This window comes from Setaria viridis, chromosome 2 (assembly GCF_005286985.2).
Source record: "Setaria viridis chromosome 2, Setaria_viridis_v4.0, whole genome shotgun sequence".
NCBI classification, from domain to species: Eukaryota; Viridiplantae; Streptophyta; class Magnoliopsida; order Poales; family Poaceae; genus Setaria; species Setaria viridis.
The window spans coordinates 29,847,711-29,855,844 of NC_048264.2; the positions used below are offsets into that span (position 1 = coordinate 29,847,711).

Sequence of the window (8,134 nt, forward strand, 5' to 3'; positions counted from 1 at the left end):
GATAGTTTCTCGAGAATGGGTAAACTTGTCCTTAGCTTGCCTATTTGACTGGGGCGCACCACAGACCCACAAACACATGCCTAATGATTCTTTGGAACACATCTCTTTAGATGAACTCAAACCATAATTTGTGACCATTACCTCATGCAAGTTAAGGAATACTGACCTCCTCATTCTAAACATGTTGTAGCAATCTTCTAAACCATTTAGTTTTCTCTCGACCCATTGAATTCCGGTCTCCACGGGCACTTTCCTTGGCTTCTTAGATGTTGAACCATCATTTAGCATTGCATAAGCTACAATACCAGCAGCCTCAAATAACCACTCATCATCTTTTTGTTCCTCATCATTCACACTTGATTCACTTGAACCGAAGAACATCTGCACTCAACACACAAGAGAGGACACACAAATATGTTCAACAGACAGAATAAGACAAATGAATAAAAAGGGATATGTTCCACAAATAGTACAAGACAAATGAATAAAAAGGGTTATGCTCCACAGACAATACAAGATACATGAATAAAATGAGTGTTCAACACACAGTCCATCACACTTGAAAGAAAAAAGTTCAACAGAGGCAAGACACATGAATAAAAAGGATACTTATTAATGAAACTAATGTTGTCTAACGTTGCTTCCTTTCCTCCCAGGTCCTTTTCAACCATGCAAGCTTCACCTCTAGCTTCTTTAGAGTGGCAAACACATCACAATACTCCTTCTTGATGAGTAGTTGTGTTGCATAGAAATGCTCATCACTCCCTTCCTCTGCCCCCACTTCAATAACTGAATCTAACATTTCAGCTCTCTTGCCTAACTACATCATTAGCACTTGAGGTTGTAGAACACTTGCTTGAACTTGCTCTTTCCACAAAGGAGTCAACAAACCGCTTGCATTGTTTGTCTCTAAAATTCTTGACATGTTTCTTTGGAGATGCTTCAACAACTTGTTTCTTTGCCCCCTTGTCTCCACCGGTCATGTCACCAGACTTGTCCTCAAAACTACCAGACTGATTCCGATCATCCACACCTACCACTCGTGCTGATTCATTGGTACATGTGGACATTTCAAAAATAATGTCCAACTCATCTTCATGTTCTATAGGTCCAAGCATAAACTTCTTACAACCTGGCATGGCCTACACATGGTTAAAAAAATGTCAGCCCTTGAAGCAGTTAATGCATTCTAAACTGAGTAGAAAAGAAAAATAGATGTTCATATATACCTCAATTTTTTTCATTCCACCATTCCTCACTAGCAGCAATAGTCCCAGTTTTAGAATCTCTTCCTAATCCAGAGGCATTGAGTTTTAAAGTCTTCTAGGTTGTATATTTACCTTTGAGTGCATCCCATCTGTTTTTCATTTATTTCTGGTCATAACTCTTGCCAGTTCGTTCTTTAAAATTGGCCACAAGGTTAGCATATCCTATGCTATTCAACACCCCTTGTGGTCGGTTATGGGTAGCAATTTCTTCCAAGATTATTTCAATCCATGCCCGATGCGCAATGGCATCCCATCTTGCTGTCACTTTCTTTTTATTCTTCCCTTGATTCATCTACTAATTTTAGACAAACACATCATGATGTAAATAAAATCTTATGCCAGTATACACACATAACTCCCCGTCAACCCAAATCCTTTCATCCATATGCTAGGACAATAACAATAGTTCAAATCTTAGATTTCTATTCACAGTAACAACTTGAGGACTCATCCATATGCTGGCATAGTTTGGATTTCAATTTTGGATCATTCGGATCTGAGGGAAGAAATTTTACCTTGGGTAGGTGCTATGCTTGGGGGCGAGCTCAGCGTTGTGGCTGTAGAAGGATAGTCACTGGCTGCTCGGTGTCGTCGTGCTCGTGCTCCCTCGTCCTCGCCTGCTCGCGCTCCCTCCACCAGCGACTGCCTGATAAGCGGCAGGAGGTGGGGAGGGTCAGAGAGGCGGCCGAAGAGGCGGGAGAGACAGCTGGGGAACAGGGAGAGGCTGTCGTGGAGCGATTTTTGCACCAAGGAGGTCAGGCGGAGGTGCCCGGCTGCGAACCCTAGCTCGCCCCAGTTACCATCCGTGCGGCTGCGGCGTCGGGGGAGAAGCGAACGAGGGGGCCGAGGGGATGGAAGGGGATGCGCGAGGTATATATGCGAAGGCAAAAACAGGTAAATAACTCCATGTTTAAGGGGCCCTCTCATTTCTCTTGCCTGCATAAGCTTGGAGAAGCTGTGCGTGCCTGGCTTTTCGCAATCGTGCTCGTGCAGTTCATTCGTGAGAAGCGCTTGGTGAATAAGTCGCCCAGAAGTTTTCCGTTTGGCGGGGGTTCATCTTATTTGTGATGGGAAGCTGCTCAATAAGCAGTTCCAAACGAGGCCATAGGCTCAAACAGGTGATTTATACTCCCACACCACTATTTCTAAAGCAGAAAAAAAAATTCTAAAGCAAAAGAAATAAACATATCTATTTCTAAAGCATCTCTATTTTAAAGCCAGTAGTTTGAATATAAGCATCTTTTAGGCATTTTTATAGATCTGTGTGATGCATCTACGAAAACTGTCAAAATTTATAGGCTATAACTGCTCCCTGAAGATAAAGTTTTATGCATTTAGAATTTCAAAGCAATCAGTCGGATTGGAACCTAGCAAGAAAAATAGCGATGAAGAGAAGGGGATGAGGTAGAGCAGGATACGGGGGAGGGGAGCTGGAGGAGCCGCACCTAGATCTCGTCGGACTCGGCGCGACATCAGGAGGGAGTGGTGGTGTCGGCATTGCCTCTTTGGGAGAGGAGCAAGCGCAGAGCGAGACGCGAGCGATGTCTCTCTCTCCTTCCCCTTCCAGAGTGCAGCTAAGGGCCTATTTTGGATCAGGCCATCAGGGCAGATTTTTAGAATCCAGAAGTTGGAATCTGGAGTGCCTCCAAACGGTCGGATTCTGGCCCAGATTTTAGATGCTAAATTTCCAAATTTTGTGAATCCCAGAAGCTGCTCAAGGGTTGATTCCGACACCTTCTGCGCGCCAACTTACCATTTACGCATCAACTTTCAAGGTAATTACCCAATTTCCCATCCTTCCATCCCCGATAGCTGTCCCAGTGCATATGTGCTTAACTGATATGAGCCCGTTTGGATTAGATTCTAGATTCTCAAAAGGTAGATTTTGGATTTGTTTACAAAAGCTAGATTTTGGGTAGAATTTGATGTGGCTGTTTGGAGTAGATTCTAGAATTCAAGTTTCAGAATCTGAGATAAAATCTGGTGTGTTTGGATCCCACCCAGCTTCTGGAAGCTAGATTCTTAGAATCCGGTGGGATCCGCCCATAGGAATCTCAACGGCAAGCTGTGTATCAAAGTCCTGAGGGCATAGAGCGTGGCATGCTTGGTCTCATGGCTAGTGAGCAGTACACAGGAAGATACCCAAGCTGGAGAAGAACAATGTGTCTGCAGAAGAAACTATCCATGCCTTATGTAGGAATAATCATCTGTTAATATATCTTGCATAATTGTTCCTTGAAATAGCCCACAAAGAAGCATAATCTTCCTTCAAGCTCAGAAACACACTGAAGATAGTTAAAAAAAAACCAATCAGATATTGCCGTGATAAATAGTACTTGACCGATATTTGGATTCTGTCATTGTAGATTAAAATTCCTATAGGCTTAGTTCTAATGTGATACCAACAATTCATCGGTCTGGTCATCCGAGCGGGCGACATGGGCGGCCCCCCCACCTCCCCGCCGCAAGCCTATCACCGCTGCTCCCTGCCTCCGCCGCCACCAGAGCTGCACCCCCGAAAGCCCGGCGAGCGACGAGGAGGGTGGCGGCGGGGCCAACTCTCGCTTCCCCCTCCTTTCTTCCTCCCCAAATCTCCCCTCCCTTCCCCGTCGTTTTGCTTGCTCCGGCGAACTTCGTGCTTGGCGGCCAGTTCCGCGTGATGAGCATCCAGATCCGTGCGGGGGTTCACCAGATTCCTGTGGGGAGCCGCCGGATCTGCACCCCGTCGGCGTGTTCCCGGCGTCCTGTCACGGCAGCGCCTGCATGAAGCCATCATTTTACTATCTAAGTGGATACAGATAAGATCTTAGACGTGATGAGAAAATAGACCGAGGATCCGATGAATTTGCCACATTGGTTGGGGCCCATTCGTCGTAGACCATGTTGAGAAACTCGAAAACCAGATTTTCTCCGCGCTAGCTTCATCCAAAGACCCGTTCCCAACCGAATGAGCAAAATGACCACTCCCTCAGTTTGTTGAAGTGATGCATCGTATGGAAACTAACATCGGAGAGGAACGCAACGACAGTGTGAGAGGACCGAGAAAGTTCACACACCATGAAGCCTGAAGAACACTTCCAGCATATTTTCCCCCGTTTCCTCGATGCGTAAGTTCCAGATTACGCACTCTTGTTTATGATCGAACACCTCTAGCAAATTCTACAGTGAACCGATCGACTGCAACCTCCCTGTGGAGCTTCACCATGGTCACACCTTCAGGCTTTAGCTAGAGTGCCCTGATCCCATCGACTCTAAGCGGAGAAGTTTTTTGGCGGTCAGCATTCAGGAACTTGAGCGAGATGACGACGGCATCACCAAATAGAGCTGGCGTCAAATTTTCTATCTAGCCCAGCACTGGGAGTAGGAAGTAGTAGCCCAATTTATATAAGCCCAAACCAGAGAAAGTGAGAGAAACCATTTTTTTTCTCGAAACGATGAGAGAAACCAATTTGTTGTCATCGTCTAAATTAACCTTCACGCTAGAATGCAACTGAACATATCTGTCTTGAGTCTGAGGCCGATTTGAGCTGGAATGGCGATCGATCGAAACTTGCGTCAAGATGCTGCAACTGCGCACCTACATGTCGCATTCCCGATTGGGACGTTCCTTCTCCAACGATCGCAGAAAAGATGCACCTGCACCTGCACCTGCACTTGGTTAGTTTCCTCGTGACGGTTTCTCTCCAACGACGTACAGGAGCAACAAAAACTGATGAGCTCTGACGACAACGCAAGGCAAAGCTGCTTGCAGCAGGGACACGCGTGCGTGTGGCACACGATCATAGCGTGGTAGGTGGAGGGGGCACGTTCATACCAAATTAAGGTGCCTGGTCACGTTTCCGCGGATCACCGCGAGTCAGTCAGAAAAGGGCGGGGCGTCTCGTTAGCTTCTCGTTCAATGCTGCTTCGGCCTTCGGGCGAGGCGCTGAAAGCCTCAAACATGGGGTTGCATGGGACGGACCAACCTCCCCGATGCTTCAAGAGCAAATAATCGTCTGTCGCCGGCCGATCCATTTGTTGTTCATGGCTAGTCCGCTTGTTGGTCTCTACCAGTGGACTTTTTTTTTTGGATTTTGGAGTCATGAACTTTTATGTTTCTGGATGGACACATCGCGTCGCTTCCTAGGAAAATAAATACGTTGTACGCGTCACGGCGCGGCGGTAGGCCAGTCCGGCAGAGGTGGCGGGCGTGGGGGCAGTGAGGCGCGGCGGCAGGGGTGTCGCCGGCCGGGCGGCGTTGGAGGGCGGTTGGGTAGTGCTGGGGTGGGGGTGACGTAGCTGACGCTAGCAGAGGGAGGGGCGGCGTCTCCGGCGGTAGGGATGGCGGTGGTGTCTCTGGTGGCTGGCGCGCCACCGGAGACAGAGAGGGCGGCGGCGAATGAGGAGGGAGGGGCGGCGGTGGAAGGGCGGGCCTCGCCGGTGCCAAGTACGGTGTCAGTGAGGCAGCGAGGAGGAGGCAGCAGGCAGCGTCGAGGGAGGAGGCAACGGGCGGTGTCGAGCAGGGTTGGTGGGGGGAGTCGAGGGAGGAGATAAGATAGAGAAAGGGAGGGAGTTGATCCGAGCCATCGATTTTAGATCTAATGGCTGAGAAATTCGAGTGAGGAAGTTCTTCATTTCACTTGGGTGAGGAATAGATTGTTCCCTTATTTAAATTGTTTTGTAATAACATATATATGCAGAAAGATGCTTATTTTAGTATATTTTAGTGTTTGCTCGACAGAAGAAATCCAGCATGTTCTCTTTCAAGGCCTAAAAGTTACCACATTAATCAAAGAAAAAAGAAAAAGCAAAACTGTCCAACACTGACATTATCAAAAGATCAACCAAAAACACTCCATGTACCTATTCATAAATTACCCACCACCATTATTCTCAAAATATTAATCCAAAATACAATTATACCTATTTATATATTACCAACATTGCCATTACGAAAAAAATTAAACAAAAAAGGGATTACACATGCTTCCTTATTATTGCCTACCTCTATCTACCATTGTTAAAAAAAAATGAAGTCAATCGCTAGAAAAAAGAAAATAATATATTCTGATTAATGCAAACTCCTATTGGCAAACACCAAACAAAAACAACACAACACAACCAGCGAGACCAGAACCTACAAGGAATCCGAAAACCAAACATCATGAAAGCACGAGCTGTTGCTGGTGCTGCTACTGCAGAAGCATGAAAGCAAAAGGAAACTGCAAACTAAGGGGGTGTTTGCTTCCACTAACTTATTTTAGCACCCGTCACATCGAATGTTTAGATACTAATTAGGAGTATTAAACGTAGACTATTTACAAAACCCATTACATAAGTGGAGGCTAAACGGCGAGATGAATCTATTAAGCCTAATTAATCCATCATTAGCAAATGTTTACTGTAGCAACACATTGTCAAATCGTGGATTAATTAGGCTTAATAGATTCGTCTCGCCGTTTAGCCTCCACTTAAGTAATAGGTTTTGTAAATAGTCTACGTTTAATACTCCTAATTAGTATCTAAACATTCGATGTGACGGGTGCTAAAAATAAGTCAGTGGAAGCAAACACCCCCTAAGAAACTGCTATAGAAACATCATCAACAAGATTACCAAGGACATGGACATCTGAAAGTGGTAGATATATACTCAAATGCCCTGCAGTAGCATCTCCTTGAGATGTTGTGATCCCTCTGTCATATCCCCATCAATCTCTTCGTCCTTCCCTAAAATGCCAAAACGTTTGAACAGATTTTAAGTTAGACGATTTTCATTTTGTCTTGGCTGGACGTGAAGGCTTGAGTGGTGGTGGTTTGGTTTTTGCGCACTTCAGTTTGGGTGAGAAGAACCACAAGTCTGACAAGAACTTAGGGGATTCCATCCTGTGTTTAAGATAGCTAGGCTGCTGGACCTGACCTGAGAGCATGACAGGTTGAGAAGAACAATCCACTGCAACGGCACTTTCCATGTTGGCCTTGTTCGAAGCCTCATATATAGTGACCAACCAAATTGACCAAAAAAGAAAGCAAATCACTTGCAGAGCGTGACAAGGGGTTACATTTTGCAAACTATGAAGAACGGGACACAGCTCAGAGTTCATTGGAAAATGTACAAAAAGTATTAAAAACAGTCATATCGATCTATACAAAACTATCAACCAAACAAGTCATATTAGCACAACACCTACCATTGAATGGTGCTAACTGAGGTTTCAGCTCAGGCGATGATGAACTTAACAAAAAACAAAGCATGCATGATTCACAAACGGCTACATTAGTTAAGCAGCGTGTTCTTTAGACGCTTATCCATAATTCACAGTTCTGCTAAACAAGGCTCATGCCATGTTTCTTCTGGAGTTACCACGAGACCAGGATGGTGACTATCAAAAACTTTCCTTCACGAATGGCATGGTTTAGCACTCAGATTTGCCCGTTCATGAGCCTCCCTTAATTGTTCGGGGTCATTGTGTACAAAGACAATCTGATGAATCGAACATATCTAGGGGGAAAAGGAATAGGGTAAAAGCATACGATTTGATCACTCCCTCCGTTCATCTTTACAGGGCGAATACATTTTGTTAAGAAAAGCTTTTGATCAACAATTATTCTAATGTGATCACACAAATTGATACTATTATATTTGTATTTAAGAAAATACTTACTTATGGTTAAATTTTGTACTATATCAATAGAGTAATTGTCAGTACGTTATATTAAGGCCTTGCACTAAAGAAACAAAACATGCCTATATTAAGGCCTTGCACTAAAGAAACAAAATATGCCTATATTAAGGTCTTGCACTAAAGAAACAAAATATGCCTTGTAAAGATGGAGTATATATACGTCCTTTAGGTATGCTAACTCTCACTAAAAAGATTTTTAAAAAC

General features: G+C 44.8%; 1 long non-coding RNA gene and 1 pseudogene across 1 annotated transcript; both read right to left on the minus strand.

Annotated features, from left to right (window-relative positions):
- Positions 1 to 693: 693 nt before the first annotated feature.
- LOC117841940 (uncharacterized) lies at positions 694 to 1,650 on the minus strand (annotated as a pseudogene).
- Positions 1,651 to 3,457: 1,807 nt separating this feature from the next.
- LOC117842802 (uncharacterized) lies at positions 3,458 to 4,720 on the minus strand. The gene is made up of 2 exons (XR_004637567.2): positions 4,098 to 4,720; positions 3,458 to 4,027 (listed from the first exon to the last, which is right to left on the minus strand). It is a non-coding gene; the product is annotated as an uncharacterized lncRNA (long non-coding RNA).
- Between the last annotated feature and the right edge of the window lie 3,414 nt (positions 4,721 to 8,134).